General features: G+C 41.5%; 1 protein-coding gene across 10 annotated transcripts in view; it reads right to left on the bottom strand.

Annotated features, from left to right (window-relative positions):
• The window catches only part of CALD1 (caldesmon 1), a 199,254-nt gene extending 176,881 nt beyond the window's left edge, over positions 1 to 22,373 (bottom strand). For 5 of the 10 annotated variants that reach the window (XM_035346639.1, XM_035346620.1, XM_035346692.1 and 2 more), the window contains exon 1: positions 22,139 to 22,371. The gene's annotated coding sequence lies outside the window, so the exon portion shown is untranslated. Of the gene's footprint in view, positions 1 to 22,138 lie in introns of all 10 variants that reach the window. The other 5 variants (XM_035346705.1, XM_035346719.1, XR_004756116.1 and 2 more) reach the window with 4 other exon arrangements.
• Between the last annotated feature and the right edge of the window lie 4,843 nt (positions 22,374 to 27,216).

Here is a 27,216-nt window from a genome sequence, read left to right as displayed (position 1 = left end):
AGGCCTCCCTTGCTAACCCATTCCACTTGAATAATCCCGATGGAGCTGTGGTACTTTTCATATCGGAAAGGAGTGTTTATGGGAGTTACGGGTTACAGAAGTAGATCCACAGTATATTTTGTTGACCTTGGAATATATCCCACCATTGATTTAATGTACAAAGCTTCCAAGGCCTACTTCTCCCCACAGTCTGTAAAAACCTTCCAAACCTTTTTCAGTAGGGGACAGGGTAAGGACATCATTCCTCTCCTTAGTTCCAATGTGTAAACTCCTTCCTTTATTTATCAAATGCATTATTTTGGAAATTAATAAGTAACAACTAAGAAAACCCCAAAAATTGAAGGTATGGGACAAGGCAGACCACAGAGCTTCCAGAACCATTAAGTAAGCCCAAGGAAATCTTTAAAGCATCTTTCTAGCAAATAATTTGCAAGTAGGTGGAAAAATGCAAATATTTAATAAATACTTATATTTTTCCCGAACGTTTCAAAGACAATAATGAAACTGTAAACCTGGACAACCTGGAGTATTCCCAGTGCCAACTGCATGCTCTTAACCTCTACACTCTTAACTATATAAATGTGTAGCGTATTTGCTGAGTAGATATTTACATGCACTTCCTGTTTCAGTGCTAACTTTTTAGTTACTGGAAAAGAACCAGAAGGTCTCCATTCTCTTGGGAATCATTTTCCATTAAAGAGGTTTTAGATAGGCTATTTGTTTTTTCAGATTTGGAAAGAAAGTCTAACAGAATGTGTATTTTTGTATTTTTAGTCTTTTTACAATAACAGTCAAGGGCTCAACTGCTGGAAATGTTTGCAAATTTATTTTTTTCTGATCTACCTCATGACACTGATGATGCTTTGTGCCAATGGAACGCAATTTCCTTAGACAAGACCCTGACAGCTTTTTACTTGGGGAAAAAAAAAAAAAAAAAAAAAAAAAGCTATCGTTGTTATAAATGAGCAGCCCTGCCTGTGATCTCCCTACAAAAAGCCAACAGTTTCATGAGTATGAAGTCTGCACGCAGCCCTTCCTTCTTCCTAACAGCTGGGCTCCTTCAGGGCAGGGTGAAGTCTGATAAAAGCTTCTGTTTAGCCTATCTTCTTCTAGAAATAAAATGAATTCAATTTCAACACAGCTGATCCAGCCGTCCTCCTAACCAGGCTTCCATGAAATTGCATTTTTAAAGAAATAACATGAGTGACGACAATACCAAGCACCAGGGTACCTTACCAGTAACATGTTCTGCCATGAGGGAAATCAGAGAATAACCTCTGGACAACCAAGTAGCGAGTGAAAGTCTCACTGCTTCATTTTATTACTGCCTTGGGCTTGCCAACCTCAAGAATCCTTGTAGAAAGAATGAAACAGCTAAAAACCCTAGGAAGGATGGCAACAAATCAGCAGTCTAAAAATAACTTTGCAGGCATTGTTTTAAGAGAATATTCCAGATCACAGCATTCAGAAACTTTCTCGAGTGGCCAGGATTTCAAAGGGAGGTCAAACTGGAGAAAAGAAGAGGAATTAAAGTATAGGCTGGTGATTTAAGCATCCCCATCTGAACCAATATTCTGTCTTTGCTTATGTGAGCAAGGATCTAGGGTAAACTTAATTTTAAAATATATATCTGGATTTGTACCAGTGAGAGCAAGAAAAGAATATCTGCTTTTGGTGAAGTGTGGCTCCTGAAAAACCCTGATTCCACTCCCAGATTGTCACTTCAGTTAAATTAGTTCATGATCTTAGCAGTAATTACAGAAATATCAGCACCACATTCAATTGGTAACAGTGGCAGTTTTCACATTTAAAAATCTGCACTGATCATATATAAAATCTGCACTGATCATATATCAGTCATTCACTGAAGCCTGTACTTTGGATTTTCTTTAACCTGCTAGTCACCTCAGTATAATTTCTAAAGATTTAAGGAAAAGAATATCTGTGAAGGAATTAAAGCCTCATACACTATTTGGACACTTTTAGCAGAGGGCCAACAATATCGGTCCAACAACAGAAGTTTCTGCATTTAGAGGAATTATTCCAAATGACACTGTGAAAACAAAAATCAGCAAGTTGCTTCAAAAGAAAAGAAGCCAGTCATATCCTATGTAACCATAGCCACATCTCTTTAAGCATATGCATTAATATAAACTCTTTTCTCTCTGTGAGACCTGCCTGCCTGACTTTGTATCACTCTTTCATAGCACCACAGGTTTCATTCTTTCAGCACAACGTTGAAAACAACCTCATTGAACACACATGCCTCAGAGGTTACTGCAGGATGACAAGCTGAGTGAATTTGGTACTTATGAAAAATGCTGGATAGACAGACCTGAAGGTGAAGTCCTCTATTTAGAAGAAGTTATGGTAGAGGCTAAGCATTGCAGATTTCATTATACTTCCCTAAAGATGTAACTAAATCCCGAGCTATAATCTACTTGTGATTAGCATGACTATAAACGGGTTTATGGGAAAAATATGTCCTAAAAACTCAATTGAAAAATATTTCCTTAACATTACTTGAATATAATGTTGTGTGTTGCTTAAGTCACAGCAGAGCCATCAGAGAGCAATAGCATTTGGTAACTCCGCTGACATCAGCTGGATCTGACCTTACAATTCTGCACCATGCTCCATGCCATGCAGTCCCCAGAACTTCAGATCATGAAGTCTCATTCAGGAAATGTCTCTAAAAATGAGCCATCCAAGAAGAGGTCAGGAAAGCATTTCAAAGAGAGTCTGTAATTACAAGCTTCTGATATGTGTTAATATTTTTTAGCTACCCAATTCAATGAAAATTTTTTCAAGATGCCAAGTCACCAGAAAAAAAAATAAAAATAAAAAATAAAAGAAGTGAGATTCTATAAAAGCGAGAGCAAGCTCTTAATTCAAATATTTAGGACCTCTCCATGAAAAACAAATAGCTTCCCCTTTACTGAATATGCTATGTTAATTGGCATTCCTGGATGTTAAGGGATTGATCCTGCTTTAGCTGAAGTCAATGCAATCGTGTAAACAGTAGCAGGTCTTAATATGCTTAATATGTTAAGACAAATACCTCAACCCTCATCAAACAGCTTCAACAGAGTCCAGTTTTGCCCCCACTGCATAGACATGCTTGCAAGGAAGAGCAATTTGTCTGGCACTGCCTGCATAATACAGAGCATGCACCACAAGAGGCAGCACTTGCTGAATTTAGGGATGGTGAAGGAAGTTAACGCCTTCGCATCCTATTAAAATCTCCCAATAACTAACTCAGCACTTTATTTGGATGCACACTGAATGGAACGAATGCAGAGCTATTGTATTTGATTCAGACATTTCAAAGTCATATGTTCCTTTCTCCTTTTGGATAGGGGAGAAATAATTTAACAGCAGTCAATCTCATTTTACGTGCAAATTCTTCTCCACACAGACACACACATCCTCTCACCAAATGTAATTTATCTGACTGAACCTAAGTGGATAAAGGAAGGCTTCTAAGGGCAGATGAAACCTTCTGTCAGCTGAGCATGCACAGTCATGGTGGGGAAGGGTGAGGTAGGAAGACATGCATTTTGACATTTCATCATTTGTCACTTTTTGAGAAACTTGCAACAGACAGAAGGATTTCCAAAGAGACTATTATTCTCCAAATATATAAATTGTAAGACAACTTAAAATGTGAGAGAAGTGAAAATAAAGTGATTTGTCCTGAGCCCTGGGCTTACACGACAAAGCCACCAAAATCTAATGTCTTCTTATGCCAGCTGAAGTGCCAGACCTTAAAGGTTTTTAATTCTGAATGGTTGCCTCCATGCTACAGCCGACCAGCTGCATTTTCAGCTGCATCTATTACCAAATTCAAGCCACTGTTTTTTGCCTCAAGGACAGAAATTCTAAGGTGAAAAAAAAATCTCTCCAATTTATTTATTTTTAAAGAAAAAAAAAAAAAAAAGTATTAACAGTCAAAGTTATTTTATTTTACAGTGGAAGCACAAAATTATATCTTTTCACGGTATTTCTATGAAAAAACACCAATTGGGTCTACTACATATGCAAAGACCATTTGATTCATTTTAGAATCCAAACTTTTCCATATAACCCTATAAGGCTTTGGGAGAGTACATACTGTTGTGTGGCTTATGGACATATTTCTATCTAAGATGCAGCATGATAAATATTGACAGTGTAGCCCCTCCATACATTAAAAGTGCTCAGGACCTTTTAGAAGTCAGGCTTCTGAAGGGACAAGCAAAAACTTAAGTCACTGACTACCAATGGTCCACCCTGTCTTCTTAAACAACCTAAAATACTAAAGAATTTCCCAAAGCATCAACGGGTTTTATAAGCACAGTCTCTTAAAATCAAACTTTTTATATTGCCTTCTCAAAAGTCTTGCCAATGCTCATATAGGATGACTGAGGAGAGAATTTAAATTCCCTGGAATTCTTTCACTAGTTAAACCCCCATACCATTCAATCTTCTGCTAATGAAGTGGGTCAAAGGCAGCCTCCAAATTCACGTCAAAGTTATCTTCCATACCCTCAACAGTAAGCTGTTGTAGCCCAAATGCATTCTGTACTGTTTGCATATGGTTTTGCTATAGTACCTCCCTCTTCCTAAAGAAGAGGTGAATAAACACCTTCCATCAACAGACATGATTCCCACTGGCAAGCAATTTATTTCAAATTCAATCTCATTGGGAAAGAGCAGTTGGCCTTCACGTTACTGAGGTGTGGACTGGATATAAGAAAACAGAGATTAGGTAATTCGTTGCTACACAGACACTTCCCCCCCACCTACCCCCCCTCACCCAAAGAGTTATTATAATCATGTAATGGTGTGTCTGGACATATAGAGATTCAATCAACAGGTATCAGAGGCAGATTTTTATCCTCACCCATGTTAGAATTACCTCTGTGTGTTCCTTTCAGATGGAAGGATGGAAAGGGTAATAAAACATCTTTTCTAATGTCACATAATTCTAGAGACTCCTACCCAGTAAAAGCCTATACCTCCCAGTCATACTTTTGCATAAAAGCAAGCTCTTTGATGAGCAAACTTCAACAAAAGCCACATCAGTACAGAGAAACAAAGTATATGGATATGGTTCAGGCAGAAGTCTCAGAGGCTAGACATTACCCCATTTGCCTATGTTTTGTGTTTTTTTTTTTTAAGGCAAATGATACAGATTAGAAACTTTAATACTTAGACTCCAAGCTACTACCCATCAATATAACCTCTATTAAAACCCATGCTTTCGTGCATCCAGAACAATTAGTTTTGTGTAAAATCAAAAGCCACCAGATGTCCAACGGATGTAAATCAGTAAAGTCCTACTGATGCCAGCAACAGCTACAACAATTTATATAACCCAGGAATCCAACTTAGAGAAGCTTTCTGCATTTGGCATTCTCAGAACACATGCTATTCTCTTCCTTTTCCTCCTCGGATTCCCATCAAACACAGCCCCGCAACAGAAGTGTTCTTTTCCTAACTTGGCTTCGAGTCATGGCTGCAGCTCTCAATAGTATATAACCTGTCAAGATAAAATATGTTTGGGGACATATAATCTCTACTGAGCATTTTATTGACTTAACTCTACCATTTCTGAAAGGCAGCCAAAATTCCTTAAGGTTTTCAAAGGACTTTGTTTTCTAAATATTATCCATGGACAGATAGAAGAACACAAAAATTTGCAGTTGTTTGTGTAGTTTGACTTATGTGCCATGTATCACCCATCATGATATATTAATTTTCTTTTGCAAGCAAAAATAAACAAATCTCAGCTACAAGTTGCTTGAGCTTAGGGGCCATGGATGATGCAGAGTGCCCTGGGAACCATTCAAAGCAGGAATTTTGCCCACATAATGTCTGTAGGTCACTCAAAAACTACATTTTCCTTTTTTTTTTAAAAAAAAAAAAAAAAAAAAGGCAATACAAAACAAAACACCACAGAGTTTAGGCCTCCACTGTAGCTTTTCTTTCCAGACACTGCTAGAGAGGCAGAGGGATTAAAAGCAGGCCACACAGTTGCTATTAACTCCACAAAAGACTCAGAGCAGCATTGCACAGGAGGAAAATGCTTCTTAGAGAGCACGGGTTACATCTGTACAAGAATGAGGCTGTGTCTCGAGAAAGGCCCTGTGCTGCTCTCCTTCTGCTGCCTTCCCACGGAGTAGCCCAAAGAGGGACAAGCCACACGTCTCAACCCTTGCACACCCCACTTCCACACCCCTGAAGCAGAGACAGAGGAGTGAACATGGCCCCAACACAGGCTAGGGCACCTCGTGGGGTGGTTATTGCTTATGCTACTGCCACAGAAGCCTTCTCAGGGAACAGAAGTACCACAGGGGTAGGAGATGAACTGGCTGCAACTCCTTGCACCCATCCTCAGTACAGACCACACACCAGGAAAGATGCTTGCTTCTTCTGGTGCAATGCCGAAGGATGATTACACATCTGTCTGCAGGAGTGCAAATGCTAAGGTTACAGCTGCTTCTTGTAACGGTCTGAAAGGAATAGGAAGTCTGTCTCAGCCTATTCTCCCTGTAGAAGTTACACCTCAGCTGGGCTGGCTTGTAATACCAAAACCCTTGACTGTTCTAAATCTGGCGTTGTTTTTCTAAGAGGAGAAAAGTACTTTAGTTGATCGATGGGCTAAAAATACTTGCTAGTTTATCAGTAGTCTTGTCCTGTAACCTACACTGGTTACTCAAAACAGTAATTCCTAAAACGTTGTTAAGCCTCCCTGAGTTCTAAAAGAACATGGTGCTCTAAGTTAGGATTGAAATTGTAAACCTAATAATTTACTCCAATTGTTTGGATTAGTCACCCCAAATCAGTTGGCCCCCATCAGTTCAGCAACGCACAAAGAGGGATTTAAAAGTATGATGAAAAGGAAGAATTGGAAACCTGCAGGATCAAAGAGCAGGAACAAAAAAGCTTAGCAGTTGATGATAGCTTTATCTGGCCAGTGGTTCTTGTGCCCGTTGCTTTAGTCAACAATACCACAATGCACTTATCACTTCCAGGGCACATTTCATTAAAGGACCTCTAACCACTTTGTAGACACTAATTACAGCTCAAGTCACCACACTCCTGTGAGAAACAGGATCTCTACCTGCTGAAATTTCCAAAGATCAGGGAATGAAGATACTTTTGCCTGTTGTTGTAGCAGATAAGTAAGGCCCTGCCCTCCATACGAAATGACACTGACTTTTGTTGGGGTGAAGCTGCAGAATAACAGACAGCTACACCCACGTAAGCCATGCTTTGTGCCAGTGGTCCAACCAGGCAAAGATCTCCCACAGCCTATCATGAATTTATTGTTGTCTCCATATGAATTAGTGACCCACACTGAATTCCTTTGCTGTAGTCAGCCTGTTACATCTGTACTACGGAGATCAGAAATATGCCTTTAAAGATAAACAAACAAGAAAAGGCCAAAAAGTCTGCTAAAATCATACAGCAAAATTAAAGAAGCACCAGAAATGGAGCATCCTACCTCCTGCTCCTGCAATAGTAACGTTGCTGCATTAAAGTAGGTCAGTGAAGGCTTTTGGATGCCTTAGGTGTTCCTGAAGATTTTATCAAGTATTCAATTTTGAAGCAGCCCACTTAGCTACAATTTTACCAGAGCTTTTGAAATTAAAAAAAGGTTCTGTCACCAAGATGCTTTAAACAGAAGAAAACAGTGGGAAGAAATGTCAAAGGCCAGAACCACAACTCACTTTAATTCACTTTAATGTACACTCAGAAGAATGCAAGGCAATATTTTCTCCTCCATTCTGTCTGCATAGCACAGCTCAAGCCATCACCTCTGTCTTCTGACACTAGTCAGCTATAAGAAACAGGTATCTCAACATTAAACCTGGCCAGCTGTAATACATTTGCTAAAGTAATTACATTTATTTTTACAGATTACATGTGCTTAGGTTTCACTTACTGATGTACTAGAGAATCAGAGGTTTCAGTTTTGCAGATAAAGTTCAGCACTGTTATAATCAAAGACAGCATCTAGTGTTTAAAGCTGCTAACCATACACACTTTAAAAAAATAATACTGTAGTTACCATGTGCTAAAGGATCCATAATTCTGAACTGCTAACTTAAAGTTCCTTATGTTTTTTTCTCCCTTTCCTCACCACATTAACAAGGCTATGATAATTAGATAGCAATTACCTAAGTGTATAAATCTGTACGATCCTTTAAAGGAAGCTTTTTTCAATACACAATTTTATGTGGAAGCAGCAACATTATTCTGAGTCAACACCTGAGGTTCCTAATAAAATCTGGTACTTTTGGTAATACAGCGGTTGCTGAACTGCTTGATGGAGAAAAAAAAAAAAAAAAAAAGCATTCATAGTGAAAGTTCAGGTCCTCTTGTCTTCAGTCACCAGAGGTGAGCATAACTACAAACCAGGCACTGTAAGCAACTGGGCATGCACATGGGTCAAAATCAAAGCCAGGCACACGTTTCTTTGGTCAGTCTGCATCAGATGTCAGTAGAAGAAATACTGACACTGAATTAAACTGGCGGAAATGTCCACAAGAGCCAGCAAAGAACTGTTCCTTTGGGAGAGCAAGTAACTTATAATCAAAACCTTGACACTTGAAAGTTCCTGAAAACACCATATTGGGGCAACTCAGATTTTATTGTGCATGTGTCAGGGGACACCCCAATATTGGAATGATTACTTCCAAAGGCTATTGGAAACACCATGCTTCGGAGTATAAATAGGAGAGGAGCTACCACTTGCAATGTGCAATACCTACAAGAAGGCATTTAACTGACTGTATTGCCCCTGAATAATTTGCTGGGAATTTTCAGAACTGCTTTTTTTTTTTCTTACTAATACACTCTTACCTTAATACTCTGCTAAACACAAGAGCTTGTTTTAATCTTGATTAATAGGGGGAACGATTGTTCATTTTCTGTCACTTACAAAGATGTAGTCTGTAGTATCACATATACTGAAGAGAAATAAGTTTCAACCATGGTAAACTTTGCCTGAGGTTGCTAGGGTTTCAAATGCAATCAGCAGTAGAACACTACAGGACAATTGCCCAATAACAGCTATTTAAATAAATTGTCCAGAAGCTTTATAATGCTGTGATATTATTAAACCAGAAGTAATATTTGATCACTAAAGCTGAAGTGAAGCAAAACACATGCAAAATAACACAAAATAACACGTCAAAATAACACAGCAAGCAATCTAGTGTAACAGTTGGAATCGGTGTTTTATAAGCTGACATGTTTGAGACCTGATGCTCTTAGTGCCGCTGCACACCCTAAAGTTTTGTCTTGACACCCTTGCCTTGTCCTTACAATTTGTTGAGAGTGCAGCTGGTTCCCTTTCTAGAAATCACGGAATCAAAAAAGTGAATGTTGGGCAGTGATTTGATTTCAGTCTTTAGATTTAATACAGTCTAATTCAAAACTGAATCCTTCAGAGTTGCAAAATAGCATTTTAGTTCTATTTATAGTCTCCCCCATTCCTGCCCCCTGAAAAAAAAATAAACAATCCAACAAAGCCCTTCCTGATACCACCTAAGGAGCTTAATTCGGCTTGGCAAAACTTTATATTTGCATTGGGAATTTGCACTTAACTTTGGACATCCCAGACAGATTTTTGCATGATGTGTATTGTAGGTCATGTTAAAAGACCATGCAATGGATTGGAACAAGATTCAGCTGATGCTATCCACATAAACATTGTAAACCACTAATTGCATTTCTTTTTAATGAAGAAAAATGTATAAACAATTTCCATTTGCAAAAATCAATGATTTCAGCTGGGTGGAATTCTGCAACTGCCTCTTCATCAAGCAGCCAAGCTGGGTAGCCACTACCTTCTTTATGAATACTGAATAGGGGCATTATATCCTTACAGAAAACGCATATGGGTAAGGAGGACAGGTCTTCTTTTATGCACACAACAAGAATGCCAACAGAAGTAGAGTGTGTTTGTTTTCTACCACTCATGTAAATGTCAAGAAGTAATTTATATCAATGATATAAATGAGACATTTCGTCTCTCATCAAAACAGCCCTTCAGCTGAGGCCAGTTGCACCTGTATAAATGCAAAGTCACATGTGGTACATAAAGCTTTTCTTTCTGATATTTCAGAGATGTTTATACTCCCTGTGGAGCAAGCAGCACCAATGTTGTATGAGGAACACAGCTGTTTCCATGTATCCTACTGTCCTTCTCTGCTGCAGACATGTTTCAACATGGAATCATAATTGTTCATTCCTGACACCCACTTCAGCTAAAGCAACACTTTTAGATATGGCACAAATGCATGTAACACCATCTGTAACACCCACATGTAACACCCACAGTCCTTCTTTGCTGAAGTCCTATTTTTAGACTTTGCACCACCTTTGTTTTCTGAAACCAGCACAACAGATACACACAGTCCATTCATACTGTTGCCCATTCTCTAAGAATACCTCCGTGATATTATGTTTAAAAAAAAATCATAAAAGTAGTCCAATACAAAAAGTGTAGTAGTAATAGAACTACACAAATGTAGACCATCTTGGTATCCCTGGCAGTAGCAAATACCCCGCAAGTGGTTCAACATCTCCTGCCACGTATTTTTACTGATCAAAACCAAAACTGATCAAGGGTGGCCAGACTACTTTGGACAGAATACCATAACACTGCATACTAACCTTGGATTTAAGTAGCAAAGAGGGAATTCAGCTTCTAATAAAAGGCATCACCTCATAACATCCAAGTCGCTGGACCACATCTAGCTAGGTCCTTTGCCAATAAAAACCTTCACACAGGAGAATGTTCGGCAGATAAACTTGTATTCAATATGTTGAGCTTTATTTTTTTTCTTTCATTTTAATGTCTCTAAAGTATGTTTAAGGTGTTCTTAAATTCTAATCATGCTTCACAGAAAAAAAAAAAATCCTATTTACTTACCTCCTTCTTTGCAGTCATATGCCAATCCCATTAAATAGCCCCAGGAGCTAAGAGAAAAAAATGTAGGTAAATAGTAGGCCTATGAGTATGCCTTCAGATGAGAGCATAGTTTAGACCTGTGTATCTTGATGTAGGTATCAGAAGTCCTGGTCTGTGCCTCTGACCACTTCCTTTGATGTCCATTTTTACTTCAGTGAAGGTACCTACAGTATGCACAGTATTACTCAGTGTATACAGGCCAGGCTGGACTTGGCAAGCTCTGTTCAGCTAAAGACAGTATTGAAATAGCAATAGAATATGGTGCTTAGAATATGCTATGATAGAATATGGTCTGATTTTTGAGTGGTCCTGTGCAGACCCAGGAGCTGGACACTGTGATCCTTGTGGATCCCTTCAAACTCAGGATATTCTGTGATTCTATTTGTTTGGGGTTTTTAAGGACAGAAATACACAAAGCAAGCAAGAGAAAAGTGGTATGTGTTATAATCACACAAATTTCTCTCAACAGCATCTAATTTGCTGAGGAGAAAGGTCCAGAGAGGACTAAAAAGAAATCTGCTAAGTAACCGGGCCTCTACTTCACACTTACCACGGTGAACCTGGCAGAGCCTCACAGCTATAAGTCACTTCTGTCACATGGCACAATGGTATCATAGAGGAAACAGGCTGGTACTCTGAGACCAGTTCCGTGGGGGCACACTGCTGCATCGCCCGTGGGAATAATTACTACGTGTATGAACCACAGGGATGCTAGCTTCTGCTGTGCTTTTTTTGTGGACAATGTAATTAGCCAGATTGCAGACAATGTAATTAGCTCAGATAGTGAACAGCAAGAACCCTGTAACAGACTGAGAAAAATCTTGTAATCACTCTCCATAAGAGTTCCCTTTTAAACAAACGGATGGGACCATTTAAAACCTTTCACATACTTTACTGCCTTCTCCCTCTCGGTTTTGGCCAATAGATCAAGCTTAATTATCATTATTCTGCTTTCCTTCGAGTTCTTCAGTAAAATAAAAATGAATTAACACTACATAACTCCATAGTCTTAAAGTGTTTTTCCCCCGTCAGCAGGAGTGCCCCAAGTCAAACTGCAAACCACATTACAATGAATGTTTCTGTCGCACACCTGTAAACTTCACCATTTCAAAGGCTTAGCAAAGCAAAAAGCATCTGAAACCAGTGTTTATACTGCTGGGAAATCCTACTAAAATCCAGGGAGCTGTGTTAAAGTCAAACCCTAAAACACATTTCAAAGCTTGCACCAAAGAGAATGCAGACCTTGGTTCCACACAAGCCTGTACCTCAGGTGCTGCTGCATTGGAGAGAAAGGAGCAGGTCTTAATCAATGCCTGTCACTTCATCTCAGTTTCCTCAAACACGGTGTAAATGCAAAATTCATCTCACAATTGCAGACTGCTGCTGCAACTTGTAAAGTAACAACTCTGATGGACTTGAATAAGTTTTGTAGCTCTTCTCCCTTTTTGAGCCCAGGGCTACACTACCAACAGGGCACAGAAGTCTTCCTAGGGTTCTGCAAGATTCAGCTAAGCTGAAGGCAGAGCGAAGAGGACATACTATTGTGCAATTCAGAAGAGAGGTTTGACTAAAATACATGGTTCTTATTTCTCTACTTGCTTTGATAGTTTCAAGGCGGAATAGCTGCACATGTGGTGCTTTTGTCTGAGCTGGCTTCACAATAGTCAACACAGCTCCTCTTTTAATTTGATATGGTTGAAATTAAGAAGCCAAAATACTGAAGCTGCAGAACAGTCTTACTCTGTCATATGTCCCACCCATCTCATCGAGGAAACACCAGAAACACAGTCAGAAGGAAACTCAGCCCAGCACTTAGAAAAATTAGATACTTCTCTGGCTCTCCCTGGCAAGCTATCCACTCATTTCGTTTTGGATTTACACAGGTGGTATTCAAAGCAGAATTTGGCCCTTTTCTCCCAGGTGGCCTGATGCATTTACTGCGATGTCCAGATATTCCCATATATTTTATATGTAAGTAAAATACATTCCCCGAACTGAGACCCTCTCCCAGAGAGTTTCCTTAGGTGTCTGACTGATTTGGGCCTCATTTACTCCCTTGAAAATGAAAAACTGTTCCATTGAAGTCAGTGAGGTAACACTTGTATTAAACTAGCGTGAGATCATGTCAGAGCCATGGTCCATAATAAAACCAGCTGCTGTTAACTCTTCTACAAGTTTCCATTCATTAGACATTTTTTTGCTTGAATTCACATAAGCAATATCCATAGGCCAAGAAACACATTTCAGAATGATAGCTATTTCCCCCTGCTAAAAACTAGAAAGTGCAGCAAAATATCCCAATCCTCACTGAAAAACTACAGCTTATTGTATTTTGTTAATAAACAGAGGTGTTTATGGACAAAACACGTGTGAATATACTTTAGGGAGTCATCCTGCACTGCCTAGAGGAAAGGGACAAGATGACCTAATATGTCTTTCCCAGGTTTTCAGGCTATGCCTATAGCCTCTGGTATTTAATTCTAAAATGGAGAAAAAACCTCGAACGTAAAGATTTAAATTCAACCTCAGCAACCTTTAAGCAATGAACCAAAATCGATGAAACCATTTCTATGCCTGCTAATGCCAACAGTCTTTCCATCAGTGCCTTTCCATTGCTTTGAAGGGTCACAGGAGAGACAGAAATAACGTGTTCAGATTATAATGTTTTTTCCAGTTCATCAAGCCAGTCTCCAGACTTTCAGGACTGTATAGCTGTATTTTGTCATATAAGCCATATTCACTGCCACCACTTCAATCTATTCATTATAACTAAACATATTTCTTACACAGATAGCAAAATCCTTTAATTTCTTACTAAGATGAACTGATCTTTATCAGATATCTGATACAGAAGACAAAAGTACATTTATTCCCTCCCCTGTCATTCATATTAGGTTTTCTGTATACTGACACTAAGGAGTTCACATCTATTACAGAAGGTAGTGAAGGGAAAAACAAAACAAAACAAAGAAAAAAAAAACTATTTTGTAAAACCTATTGGGCTGCTACAGCAGATGGGCCAAGAATGACACTTATATATATATATATATATATATATATATATATATATATAAAAACATCTTTATGGACCATGGAAGTCCTTTGTTGGACTTCTTGTCAAAACAAGAAGCTGTACCACATGCAGGGCTGTGGTCCATCCTGGGAGGCTCGATAACATTTTGGAGGAGCAGAAGACTGGATTCAAATCCAGCCACCTGTCCTCGGATCAACTAAAATCATCCGAGGAGCCAGTTATGATTTTAACCACATCAGCTTAAGTAGCCTCAAAATGAGTAACTGGATGATGTGCAATGATGCATGGGGTCTGGGAGATCAGACTAATCAATCATCCCTTCTGGATTTACATCAAAATGACAGTCTCCTAAAGAAACCCATCTATAACCTCTAAACCTACCAATATGACATAAACATCGGATTTCTAAGGCACGTGACAAATAAAAGCCTCAGGAAAACGTCCAGCAAGTAGCGAACCCTACATAGCTCCATTGCTGTAGTCATTTAACTGTTTTTTTCCTGAGGAAATAAAATGCAAATAGACTGACAATTTTCTCCCTGCGATTTTGATGGCAGAGAAAGTACTGAACCCCAAGGAAAATAAACTGAAAAGCAAGAATGTAAACACAACTGTGCTGTAATGACTTCACATCTTAATGTCATCTGCATAGGGTTTCACTGCAGAAACTGATGCGGTGGAAGGAAAATCCCTGACGGGTGTGCACAGCCTTGCTCCCCTGTGCTCTTTCCCATCCAAAGCACGCTGGTCCTGCCCTCCCCCAAAACTCATCCCTATTCATGCACAGACGTTTCCTATTTGCTTCACTCCCATGGTCCCATTACTCTTTCGGAAATACCAGCATTTAATCATTGCTTTTGTTAAAGTTAGTGTTTTATACCTGGGGTGAGAATAAAATTTTGTCTGCTAACCCCAGGCTGCAGTCATATAAACCAACAACAGATACACTGAAGACAGAGGAGCTACATTTATTTATACTGGTAGAGGAAATGTCTTTTTCTTGTTTGGGTTGTATAGGGGGAAGGAGAGGAAATAGGCTGGTGTGTCTGGTTTTATGGAGCGAGGGTTAAGTAGCAAAACAAACTGACTGCCATTTACATAGGTCTAAATAAAGGAACAAAAAAATAGTCACAGAGCGTTTTAATAACACACAATGGAGAAAACTGAAAACAAACTGCAAGCAAAAGTTGCTGCTTTTCCCTTTTATTGTCCCAAACCCTTGCTATTTGCTTGCATACTGTGTCCAGTGAATAAGCCATTTACTATTGTGGCTGAAGTGAATGAAGCTCTGGCCTTCCCCATTTACAGCAAGGCCTTTTAATCACCAGGGAGCAAACCAGCAGTGGAATTTTACTGGCTTGCTGGTTTTGCAGTGCCCTCTCTTGTATGAAATATCAATTCCCAATGAATGCTTGTTACTGCAATCCTGACCCAATTTCCTGCTGCTAGCAGCCTTCAGGGGATGTATAGAAAGCAAAACAAAAAGGGCTGGTTTCTGATACCAAGCTGCCCTCTGAATTCTGAGTAACTCTAGGAAATCAAACAGATTTATACTACAACAGCTGAGATCAGACATCGTATATATTTTTTTTAAAAAACTAACTCTATGGTTTACCTCACCGTACAGCTGCTGACAGCACAGTCAGATTCAGGCCAACCAATGCCCAGGTTAAAACTTCTCCCTCATTTTCCCCAGTGCAGTGACAGCAGACCTCAGGCGATTCGATTCCTGTGGTAAGTTACTGGCGGTAGCGGGAGGGAAATCTTCAGCAGGCCTCCTTTTGTCAGTGTAACATACATTAGCTGTAGAAATGCTTAGCTCTGTCATCTGGATTGCCTAAACACTCTTATTCGTATTTACAGCAAGTAAAATGCTGCACTTCAGTCTTCATAATCCAGTTTTGTTTGAAGTGGTGAAATAACAGCTGTGGCTTATCAGACATGTGGACGAAGCCCCCGTTTCCATAGCAGGGTGTGGCTGTGCATAGAGGGCCGTGCTGTTCCCGAAGCCCTGCCAAGCAGCAAACCCTCTCCTGCCCTCAGGCTGCAGGGGTGCAGCACACCACAGCCCTCTGTGCAGGATGCTGACCTCTGCCAGAGGCATCCTACAGCACCCACAATGGAGGGGATCAGCTCTGCAAGTAAATGGGAGCTGACCAAATTTCCCCACATCTCAGAGCTAACCCAGCTCACTCCCATTTCCACAGTTTGTATCCAAGCCCAAGGAATTTCTTTCCCAAACCTATAAGGCTTTAACTAGACAGGAATGAAGCCAAATTCTCCCCCTGGCTTTTGAAACTGCTGAGAGAAAGCAGGTTATCACCAGGTCATTATTTTAGGGCAAAAAGAAGACGCAGACAGAAAATCCTTAACTTTTGCTCCATCTGCAGCTGATCCCAGAAGACCGAGCAGAAATTGTTCTTGATATAAGTGCTTGTATTAGAATGATGATGATCCAGGCTATCGAACAAGCACTGCGAGGTCCTCTGGAATGGTGGGAAATTAAATTTTTTTACCAGAGTGAACATCGTGACTCTGGAAAAAAACAGGGACAGGAGGAGGGCCATTTCACCAGTAGAGAGCTCACTGTCAAAGAGAAGAATGAAGTGGGAAAAGGCTAGTAACATGCCCTGTGGCAGTCACAGACAGACAAGGGAACATCAAAGCCCTGCAAATATGAAACAAACGAGGGCCTGATCACAGGCTCTTCCACATGGGCAAAGCTCCCTTTGAAGCCGACTTGCGCCGGTCCTGGGGCTTGGCCCCTGCAGCAGCACTGCAGCCAGCGGCCGCCCGGCCCCGCAGCGGGAGGTGAAGCGAGCTTCTAACACATCATGCGCCTTGCAGTGGGTCACAAATGCCAATTCTCCCTCACCCTGAGTTACTCAGCTTCTGGGAGTTGCCATGCCCCTTGGGTCTCCGCGCACTTGGAGGAAGAAGTGTGGAGGGTGCCCGCACAGTGTCCTGCTATGGCTAGCAATAGCTGCCGCCTTCTTATCAGCTGCCCTACAGAGTTATTCTTCTGAATACACCCAAAACCAGAGCATTTACAGCAAAACTTTATCTCCACTAATCTATTTATAACCCTTCTATGAGCTGAATTCCAAAGATTTTTTTTCCCATTTAAGGACATAAACCAGAAAATGTGCAAACGGGTGGGTTCCACTTTGCTTCACACCCTCCACAGCAAGTCCCAAGGGAAATGCTCGTTATTTGTATTCTGTACACAAGAGGGTGTGGAAAACATGTAATGATGTTTCCATTGCCTGAAATCTTTCCCTAATATTTTCCCCACTGCAGCCTGGCCTGGCCCCAGGAGTTACAGTTTGAAACTCTCCCATCACCAAGAAACCGGACAAGCAGATAAGCTTTGCCAGCTTGGCTGGTAGTTTCTCTTCCACTCTTGTGACACTATGGCAGGGCTGGAGGTAAAAGCTGTCATCCTGCAGTTTTGGTACCCACACAACAGCCTCACAGGATGCTCCCTTAGGTGCAGTAAGTGCAGTTAAACCTGCGAGCACCCGAGGAATCCCATCCAGGCGTTTCAGCTTAGAGTCACCATGCTCAGCCTGCCCTGTTTTCCACCTCATTCGTTGCACTTCTGGGTCTTTATGCCCACAATGTAGAAAAACAGGTAAATTCTAGTGGAATATATAACTGTGCAAACAAACCAAAAGGTGTACGTTCTTGCCAGAAAAAATCAAAAATAAGGTTTCTCAATCAATCAAAACAGAAATCAATCAAAAATAAGGCCAATGCTTAAACTTGACATTTCAAGATGACAAATTCTTTAGGAGCACTAATGAATTAAGCCTCAGTAGCCGCATGGGCTACATACAAAATGGCATGGATTATTCTGTACTTGAAGACACAGAAACAGACACAGCCATTAAATGACTCACCAGGTATTTATGACCACAGGAAAAAAAAAGTCAAAGGAGAAATGACTGCTGCAGTTTAAGATCTGGCCTTCTTTTTTCCTTTCTCTCTTCCCCCCACTTCCTCAGTTATTTGCTACTACAAGTCAGCAGAACAGACCTTGTGAGCACTTCACCCTAGTTTTAACACAAACCCCGTAAACACTCCTATAGGCAGGATTTTCTGATCAGGAGGTGCCAGCTGGTGATGCCTGGGGAGAAGGGACACAGTAGAGCCTGCACTGCTATTGCTGGTATCTGCTTGGCAGCCAAGCTGCCAGCCGCACACCATTTATCAGCACTAAGCACTGTTCCAAAGGGGGAAAAAAAAAAAAAAAAACATAAGCAGCAGTTTCCTAATTGGATGAAAACCATACAGCTAACATACCAGGGCTAGCAGCTAATTGACAGCGTTACATGGCCTAATGTTTCTAGTTAATCTAATCCATTTCATCAAGAGAAGTAGGAGCAAGCTCCCCTGGGGGTGGGAGGGATCCCAAATTATAATACATAGAGTGTTCTTCCCCAGTGGGCTAGCTAAACTGTACAAGAGATTCAGGAAAAGCAAAGAGAAATTCTTACACAGTTCAACTGTCCTATGACCTCAGTGTTTCATCCCAAAAGGTCAAACCTAATCTGATCTTCAAATGCCTTTGAGTCAAATTTCAGCTCCAGCAAAATCCTTGACGAACCATTTGGAGGCATGCACCAGCTACAGCTTCCCAGAAGGAACCAGCGCCCAAGGAGAAAGCACTGGCATGTAAGTAGGTGACTTGTTCCCAGTACAGTTGTGCCCAAAATCCATTCTCACCAGGTCCTGAGGCTTTAGAACATGCAGGAACTATGAACTGAAGCAACAAGCTGGCCTTTGCACCTGAATATTTCTGAAGGTGCACACTCGAGTAAGGAAGCAGTTTTCCTGTTACAAGCTGCCAGGGGGTAGTTACTAACAGGAGACAATTTTTAAAGAATGAAAACCTGCTTTGAAGATAGACTCCCACTCTTCACAGTCACAGGCCTGTCTGCCTCAGGCTTTGTACACCTGGAGTCCAATCCTGCAAACGCCCCATGACGCTCCCCTCAAAGGCAATGAAAGGTTCGAAGGATTGCACTTCACGTTCTGCTGGGTTACCTTTTTTGGTGCTTTCTTGGACACCCAGGAGAGTCCAGGCAAGCCCTGCAGATGGACAGCTAATGCTGCTGTCTGGCCCTCTCTTTCTTATGCATATATGGTTTCCTGTCCCTCTTTGTTCGCATGCAGTGATCAAAGTACCAAGCTGTCCCCTTAGTGGATAGGAGTTACCAAGTCCACTGATCTCTGATGGAAATTAGAACTTGAACACCCAATGGAACAGTTTCACATAAGTAGCTACTGAGAAATCAGAGTATTTTAGGCAGCTCCAGGGCATTCAAATCCTATTTGTCCTGCAGGAAGGAAGGAAGGGAACAGAGGCTCACTTCTCCGCAATGGAACAGATCCCCTTGGGAAGCAAAACCTCTCCAGGGCATGTGGCATTTTAAGCCTCCATGAGTGCAAGGAAGGCTTTTTGTTTATTACTATTGTGTTTTTGTTCTTGTTGTTTTGTTTGTTTGTTTTTTAACCTGTGACAACACAAATTAACACTCACCGCAGCTGGACACAAAAAGCTGAACCAGTGTCAGCATTACCAGCAGAATATGAGTTGTATTGCTCTCTCCCACCTGTGCAAGCAACCCAAAGTCAGGAAAACCAGTCACATCAGACAATAGATCTTCGTAATTTGTGGTGGGGGTTATTTTACCCAGAGTTTGATTTTGTATTTTGTTCAAACACATCAAACCCAGGGCCCTCCACCCTGCTCCTGTGTTGCAGTGCCTGGCTTTGCAGGGATCAGCCCCATAGGCTGTGCCACTCTGGTTGCACACATGGAAGGGCAAACCCCAGAGGACTTCCAGCCAGGCTCTTGAAAGACCCACACAGCATATCTCTTCATATGACAGAAGCAACCTCCCAGAAGGCAGCCAGCAAAAAGAGCTTTGCCATACCTTTCTAGTCTCACCACCTGGAATTGGCAGTGCAGATCCCTAACCCTGTGTCGGTACGGATGGATGCTGACCAGCGTGCCTCCCTGCCATGCATGGCCCTGCGAAAGAGACTTCAAGGAATAAGACATCTTCCCATCTTGATACACTTTAATTTTCCCTCTACTGGTAGCCAGGGGAACTCAGAGGCCCTCTGTCCTTTCAAATTACTTATTTTCCAGTGACAATATTGTGTTGTCTATCAGAGCTGCACGAGAAAAAGCAGAAGGGAAGTTACCCCATTCTCAGGTTGCTCTGTGTCAGAATACTGCTGTGAGCATCTGAAGTAGCAATTGCAGAAAATCCCTTGTTCTCCTAATACACACTTACATTGTCAAAGTGTATTCAGACTACACAAGGCTCTCCTCGCATCAGCTCCTGCATCCGTTAGTGATGGTATTGATTTCACCAAGACTAATCCTGTGAAGGAGGGCTGTGGTCTCCTTGCCATTGCATGCTGCAACAGAGAGGATTTTTCAGGAAATACAAATTATTGCATTTTTTTTCTCCTGTTCATGATTTAGATATGTTAATGTACAGTTGTTTTTTTTTGTTTTGTTTTTATCAGCAAGGATACCAGCCTATAAGAAAGCCTCCCAGAAAGGACAGACCTGTTACCTTCTTTGAGTATCTTGAAACACTTCACCTTAAAGGCAACTTAATTAAGCAAATGGACTACTTACTTCCTTGAAACACCACCCTCTTAGTAATTTAGGTCAAAACAGTCCATCTGTTTTGTTGTATGTTGTTTTAGGATCCCATCCCATCTCTCAATGGCGGGAGGAAAAAGTATGAAATTTGTCTGCAGCTGTGTACCCTTGCATAGCAACCTAGTGCTACATTTAAAGAGACTGAGAAAGAATGCATGCAGGGTCTCAGGGTTCTTTGATGGCAAATCATACAAGCACAATCGCTCACAGTATGGTATCTGAAATAGACAAATTATAATAAATACACAGTTTTCACAACAGAAATACTGCCTCCTTATTTTCTTTGAGCTGCTGCCAAGAAGAAAATGGGTTATTTTCACAAATTGTTCTGCTATATGCCTCTTAGCAAGAAGAGAGCTTTTAGCTAGGCAAAATTGCATAAATACTGCACACTGAAAATAAATATTCCACAAGAAGTCTTTTAAAAGTTATCTTGCCCATTTTTCCAAACAACACATAATATGACATATGAGAATAAGCAATTCTAGCACTGCAGGTCTGGTCAGAGGTTGTTTGTTTGGTCAACATGTGTCTCTCCCAAGTCTCCCTCTGCAGCTAACTTCATCCCTCCTTTCATTTTCCCAGCTCTCTCCCCAAGAAATTCCCCGCTACACAGAATATCGTGCTAGCAGCAGCCAGCCTTGCACAACACTTTCAAGCTGTCCGAGCATGTCAAAGGAGCTGGAAACGAGAGCCTGCGCGCCAGCTCTCCGGAGCAGCGCTCTGACACGAGCACAGAGCGATACTTTTAAGAGCTCTGGTCCCACCCAAGTGCATTTTTTCTCCCCCTTTTAACAGGAAAGGCAACTTCACAAGAAACTTTCTGGCAATACGCGGCTGTGCATGTTGAAGGCTGAAAACAAAAACGGATGCTGTCTATTGTCAACAAAACTTCTATGAAAGGCTGCCATGGCAGACATCTGCAGCAGCAAGCATCAGATCAGTTACATTAACCAGAGCTGTACTGTATCTGTATCAGTTACACCACCAGACTGCCTTTGCAGCTGTGCTGCCCCGAAAGCCCAGGTATTAAGTTGCAAAATAAAAAGCAATTCAGCCATTACCACACCAAAGACCTTTTTATTGCAATGCTTTTATATATATATATATAAAGAAAAGTTAAAGGAAGGGGAAACAGGTTATTGCCCCATGCGCAGTGGAACCGGCACACGGAGCCGGCACCAACCTGCCCCGCAGCCAGAGCCTACCCCACAGCTCCACGTACGTGTGGGTCTGCCGGGGTGGGTGAGCTTGCAGCCCTCCGCCCGCCCCGGCCCTCCAAGGACAGCAGGGAAGGGGGGGCAACAGGGAGAGGAAAAAGAGCATCCGACACCATCGGACCATTTCCACGGCTTGTAATATTTCGCATGCTGCTTAATCTCTAGGCACGATGCAAATGCAGTCAGACCGGCTCGCTCCCAAACAAACACATATCGTAAGCCCTTACCTCTGCGGTGCAAAGTTTTCAACTAGTAGGAAGGAAATGAATAACTGGCTGCTCGGGCAGGAGCACAGCAAGAAAGGCACACCAGCAGCCTCACACACAGCCCTATTCAATAAAACTGCAGCCTTTCCTTGGCCCCTCCCAAAAGTCAATGCTAAGTGAATACATATCCCTTATGTTTACAATTGGCAGGCAGCAGTATGCATTGTCCTCAATTTATTCTAATAGGCAGCCAATGGCTACGCACAGGCCAAGGTGGGTTCAGCCTGCCTGCAGAGATGCCTGTCATTCCCTAGGCATGCTCAGGAAGCCACTCATCAGAAAACCAAGACCTAAAAAGCTCCGAAAATTCATGCAAGCTGCCAAAACTGTCTTGCTACATGCCCTTTTTTGGTTATCCTTAGCAGGGCCTCTGAAAGTAAATCCTCTGTCAGGAACAATCATAAGAAATGTTAATCTTGGAGAAAGAGGCTGTCTTGCTGAACACAATCGGAGCTTTAAAAAGGAAATATACTGAATGGAAAGGGACGCAGTAAACATATTTACTTTTTGCACCAGAAGAAAAAAAAAATCAAATAAATAATTTCACTACAGCCAAACTTCATTGTATTTTTATAACAAGCACCACATGTAAAAGGGAACACAGAAATGCTCCGCTGTGCAAGCTTGATTCTGCAGAAAGACACCAGTGGGAAAGGCACATGAAAGATGAGTTGGCAAGCTCCACAGCCTGTTTCCATTTCAAATAGCACAACAGAAGTCACATATAGAATATCCCTGTTCTGAAAAGTAACTCGTCTAAAAGGGATTCAAAACTTTGACAGTGACCCTTAGCAAGCCAGGGCAGTCGGATGAAGAGGCTTCTTTTCTAGGCGTACAGCTATATTTATCCATACATTAAAACAGGTTAATTACCTGCAAGAATACAGCCATACCTCTACATATTCTAACCATACTTTTCACTGTCTTTCACTAGTATGGATACAGTAAGCTTAGATTCATTTTTATCATCATACCTTTTTTTGTTCTTTAGTGATCACACAGTATTGATAACTTCCCAAATTATGCAGACAGCTTGAAATGAAAGAACAGACGCAGACTGATGCTGGAAACAAATGAGCTACATAAATTAAGAGAGTGCAAAAAGAAATAAAAAAATTATTGCAGTGCACAGACCCTAACACATGTACCAGCCGCTAAGTAAAGCTGAAAGAGAACTGCTGACTGCTCCAGAGGACGGGATCAGGATTCCAGACCAGGGATATTCTGCAGATTCATATTTGACAATAATATACACAAAACCAGTTAGGGGGAAAATATGTGTAAGATGACTTCGCAGCTGAGTGGTCTAAACTATTTTAATGCCTTTCTGGGTCTTTTTTTCTGGTCACTGGGCCCCATGGATTTAGTCACATGTGTAATGCAAGAAGGATTCAGTCCACAGACAGTAAACTAATCTTTACAACATGAAAAAAATGTATCTTTAAAGAGCTAAAACTATGCAGAATTACACCAAGAAATCCCAATTTTCTACTGCCATTTTAAATTTCACAACTTTATTAGATAAAGTAAAAATAATAATAATAATAATAATAATAATAATTGTATGTATTTCTGAAAACCCAAGCCACCAAGAATGCTGAGTTACATTTCGAGTGGATGTCCCTTTGCATCCTATGACCAGGAACAACCTGAAAATGCCTCCTCTCAATATTGTAGCATGCTATAATATGCTTAAACTCCCAATAGAAAGAAATTAGGGAGCTACCATGGTAGTCCTTGCCCTCATCACCAAGGCTGCCACTCTAGCCACAGCTTCCTATCCCCTCTTCTTTGACCCTGGTAATCAAACTCTGTGTCATAGCACAAGGCTGAAAACCTTTTTGGGGCTGAATAACCCAACTCCTGGTTTATGATTGCAGATATAAGATGTAGAAAAAAAAAAAAAAAAAAAAAAAAAAAAAAAGTACATGCAGAAATTAGGCCTGAAAAAGACACAATTTTAATATCAATACCTTATAACTGTAAGCAAAGGCCCTGCAATGCTCATTGCTAAGCTCCTGAACTTGGTAACTCGGGGCAAGGGTAGGACTGCTTCTGATAAGAGCCAAAGCATTTGTGTGTGCCGGGCTGTCAGAGCATTCCTGGAGGCCAAGCGTGCGGTCACTCCCTCAGAAGAACCATGTTAGAAATACCTGGAAATCTCTGTCGAGACTGTGGCTCCCTAAGGTTTATCAGTTTTTCCTACAAAACTTACAGTCTAAAGCTGAGGTAAGTCTGTGGTCTAGAAAGTGCACTATAAATCATCCCCTGGGAGGCAGGTCTTGTTGCTGTGTGCAGTCACGCTGAAGAACTTGTGTTTTGGTGCTGCGAAGCCCTCAGGGCTCTGTGGGCAGTGGTGGCCAAGGGGGCCACTCTGGTTATTGCTGCTCCAGTCCTCCGAGTGCCCTCTTCCCAAAGCAGCCGTGAGGACAGAGCTGTGCTCCCTCCCTGGGAAGTGTTTTTGGGGTATTTGGGGAGGGATAACTTTTTGCTTTACAACATTAAGTCACTTTTTGGTTTGGAGTTTCCTGATATTTTTATGTTTTAATTTGGCTTTGCACATGTGATCATCACTGAGTAGCAATGAGTCTCAAGCCACCCCCATCACTGCAGCATCCTCAGCTTGCTTTTTGAACTCCAGAAACAAAAAGGAAGTACGTTCCCACCCCTGCACATTCCCACAATACAGCAAGATGCATATGGAGCAGCAAGTATGCCATGGAGAAGACCATTCTTCAATCTGCTCCAAGCCCAATTGCCCATTATCTCATATCCCTAATATCTAATTTTGATGGTCACCACAGCTAACAGTGGATCAAACTGACCTCGTGCTCACAGCACAAAGACAGAAATCCTTAGGAAGGGTCTTCCATACTGCAACTATCCCAGATGCTCAGTTTTTAGGCTGGGAGACCAGGGCTCTCCTTTGGAGGAAGGCAGTAATGAGATCTGTGCTAGGAGTAACTGATCCTACTTGCTAGCACAGATGGACACAGGCAGGCTCCTCTGGCCCCCAGAAGTGCACAAATGGCCTACAGGTTTGGTCAGCCCTAGGAGCAGTTGAGATGGACACGATGCTTGCCACTGTCTGTGCCCTGGTCAACGCAGTACAATAGGCAGTGACACCCTCTCCAGCAGACCTTGCTTTCTTTCCCTCCCCTGGTACAAGAGAGCAGTGGTCAGGAAACGTGCCATGCATCCCAGGCCAGCTCACACCTCCTTTCTTACTCCAGGCTAGGGTGGAGAGCAGGGCTCGGCTCTTTGCCCTTCTTCTCACAACCCCTCATAACACAGAGCATAATGTGGGTTCCCCCGGCAGATGAATTTAAAACAAGGCTGTGGCTGTGTTGTTTCCACAGCTCATCTGAAATCAGCCTAATCTTATATACAGAGGATAGAGCCCAGATGGCAGTGCTCACAGCTGTGTCTGACATGAAGGTGAGTAAGCATAGATTTGTGAGCAAGCCACCCAGCTGGCAGGTCTGTCTGGGGGGCTGCTTCAAAGTGCGTAAGGGAGAAGCCCACACACCATGAGTGGATTTGGTCATCCTTATGATTACCTCCTGGGCACAGACAAGCTTCTATGTTAGAGAGGCAGAGGTAACTTTTTAGGAAAATGTTACACATGCTGATTCAGGCAGTATCTTTTGGCCTGGAACAGCACAATCCATAGGACTTCAAAGCCATGAGTGCATTCAAAGTGGGTGTAAAACTACCACAAAAGAGACCAGAGGAATATGAGTGTCTCTTCAAATGCAGGGCTATGTGCAATACAACATCAGTCAGCCAGAAATAAAATCTAGTGCTGTTCAGACACAGTAACAAGGTCTGTAGTATGTAGATAAAAGAGGGATGCGTGTCTTTCTTAATACAGATGCCAGCCTCAGTCCCTGTAGTGATCTTTTGTATCCATTGGAAGAGCAGATCCCTCCAAAGGGCTATTCACATCATGGATGTTAGTGGATCCAGAAGAGCTCCACTGATAAGTAGAAAACTCAAGGCATCAGCCCCCACACACACTCCCCAGCCATAAGGCCACAAATTGCCCACGAGCAGCAGGGACTGTGTTCTCTTTACTGAAAGGCATTACAAGTCTTATGGGTCCTAACAAAAGCAATACAGGAAAAGGCCATAGGTTCCTGTTTGAGGTGCAGGAATCAAGAAGCATGTTATTCATCAGTCCATGCCATGATAATGAAGCAAGGAATGCAGCACAGAAGATGGTACCACTTTCAGCTTGCATAAATATGTTGAGAAAGAATAGAGCCCCCAGTAAGGTGAGAGTCTCACCCAGCACCCTGAGAGTACAGATCAGTCCAAGGTTTCCAGAGCACTCCTTCTCCTTGGGATAAAAAAAAAAAAAAATGTAACAGTAAGCTTATAATTGTGTGTCATTCCCATCCATTTTGATGTGGAGTATCTGCCCATTTGTACTGTGTTGTATTCTATTTCTCTTGGTTTAGCCAAGCATAGCATATTTATATACTAAAAAAGAATAATTAAAACAAAAAAGGCATCCCAAATCTTCTGGAAAGAAACATTTTACCCACAGTAAGAAGAATTAATCATGGACTCGGTGACTTTACCTTATTAAAAAACAAAATAAGCAGCATAGTGGCCCATGTTCCAAAGAAAATTGAATACCTGCACATTTCCAATAAGAAAATAAGCCTAGCTACAAGTGCACAGTGCTCCCAAAGAACAGACACTTCACAGCATCCTTACTTATGAGTACAAAGGGAAAAAAAAAAAAAAAAAAAAAAAAAAAAAAAAAAAAAAGCTTTACTGGATTGCTTTGGGAGGTAGGACGCTTATACACTTTTTCTGCACGCTAACATATGGTAAGAGAACTCTGCCCTCGGGGACACCTCCTTTCCTGAAGGGCATGCCCACTTCTCTCACACAAACTATGAACAACAGATGTGTATCTTTTTCCCCAAACACCCGTTTTCCATTGCCAGACATGAAAAACTATGTGCAATTGAATTAGCAGCATTCAGAAAAATTGTGAGCATTCTCAAACTATCTTGATTTGAGAA

Source organism: Oxyura jamaicensis, chromosome 1 (assembly GCF_011077185.1).
Source record: "Oxyura jamaicensis isolate SHBP4307 breed ruddy duck chromosome 1, BPBGC_Ojam_1.0, whole genome shotgun sequence".
NCBI classification, from domain to species: domain Eukaryota; kingdom Metazoa; phylum Chordata; class Aves; order Anseriformes; family Anatidae; genus Oxyura; species Oxyura jamaicensis.
This window is presented reverse-complemented; position numbering and strand designations above follow the sequence as displayed.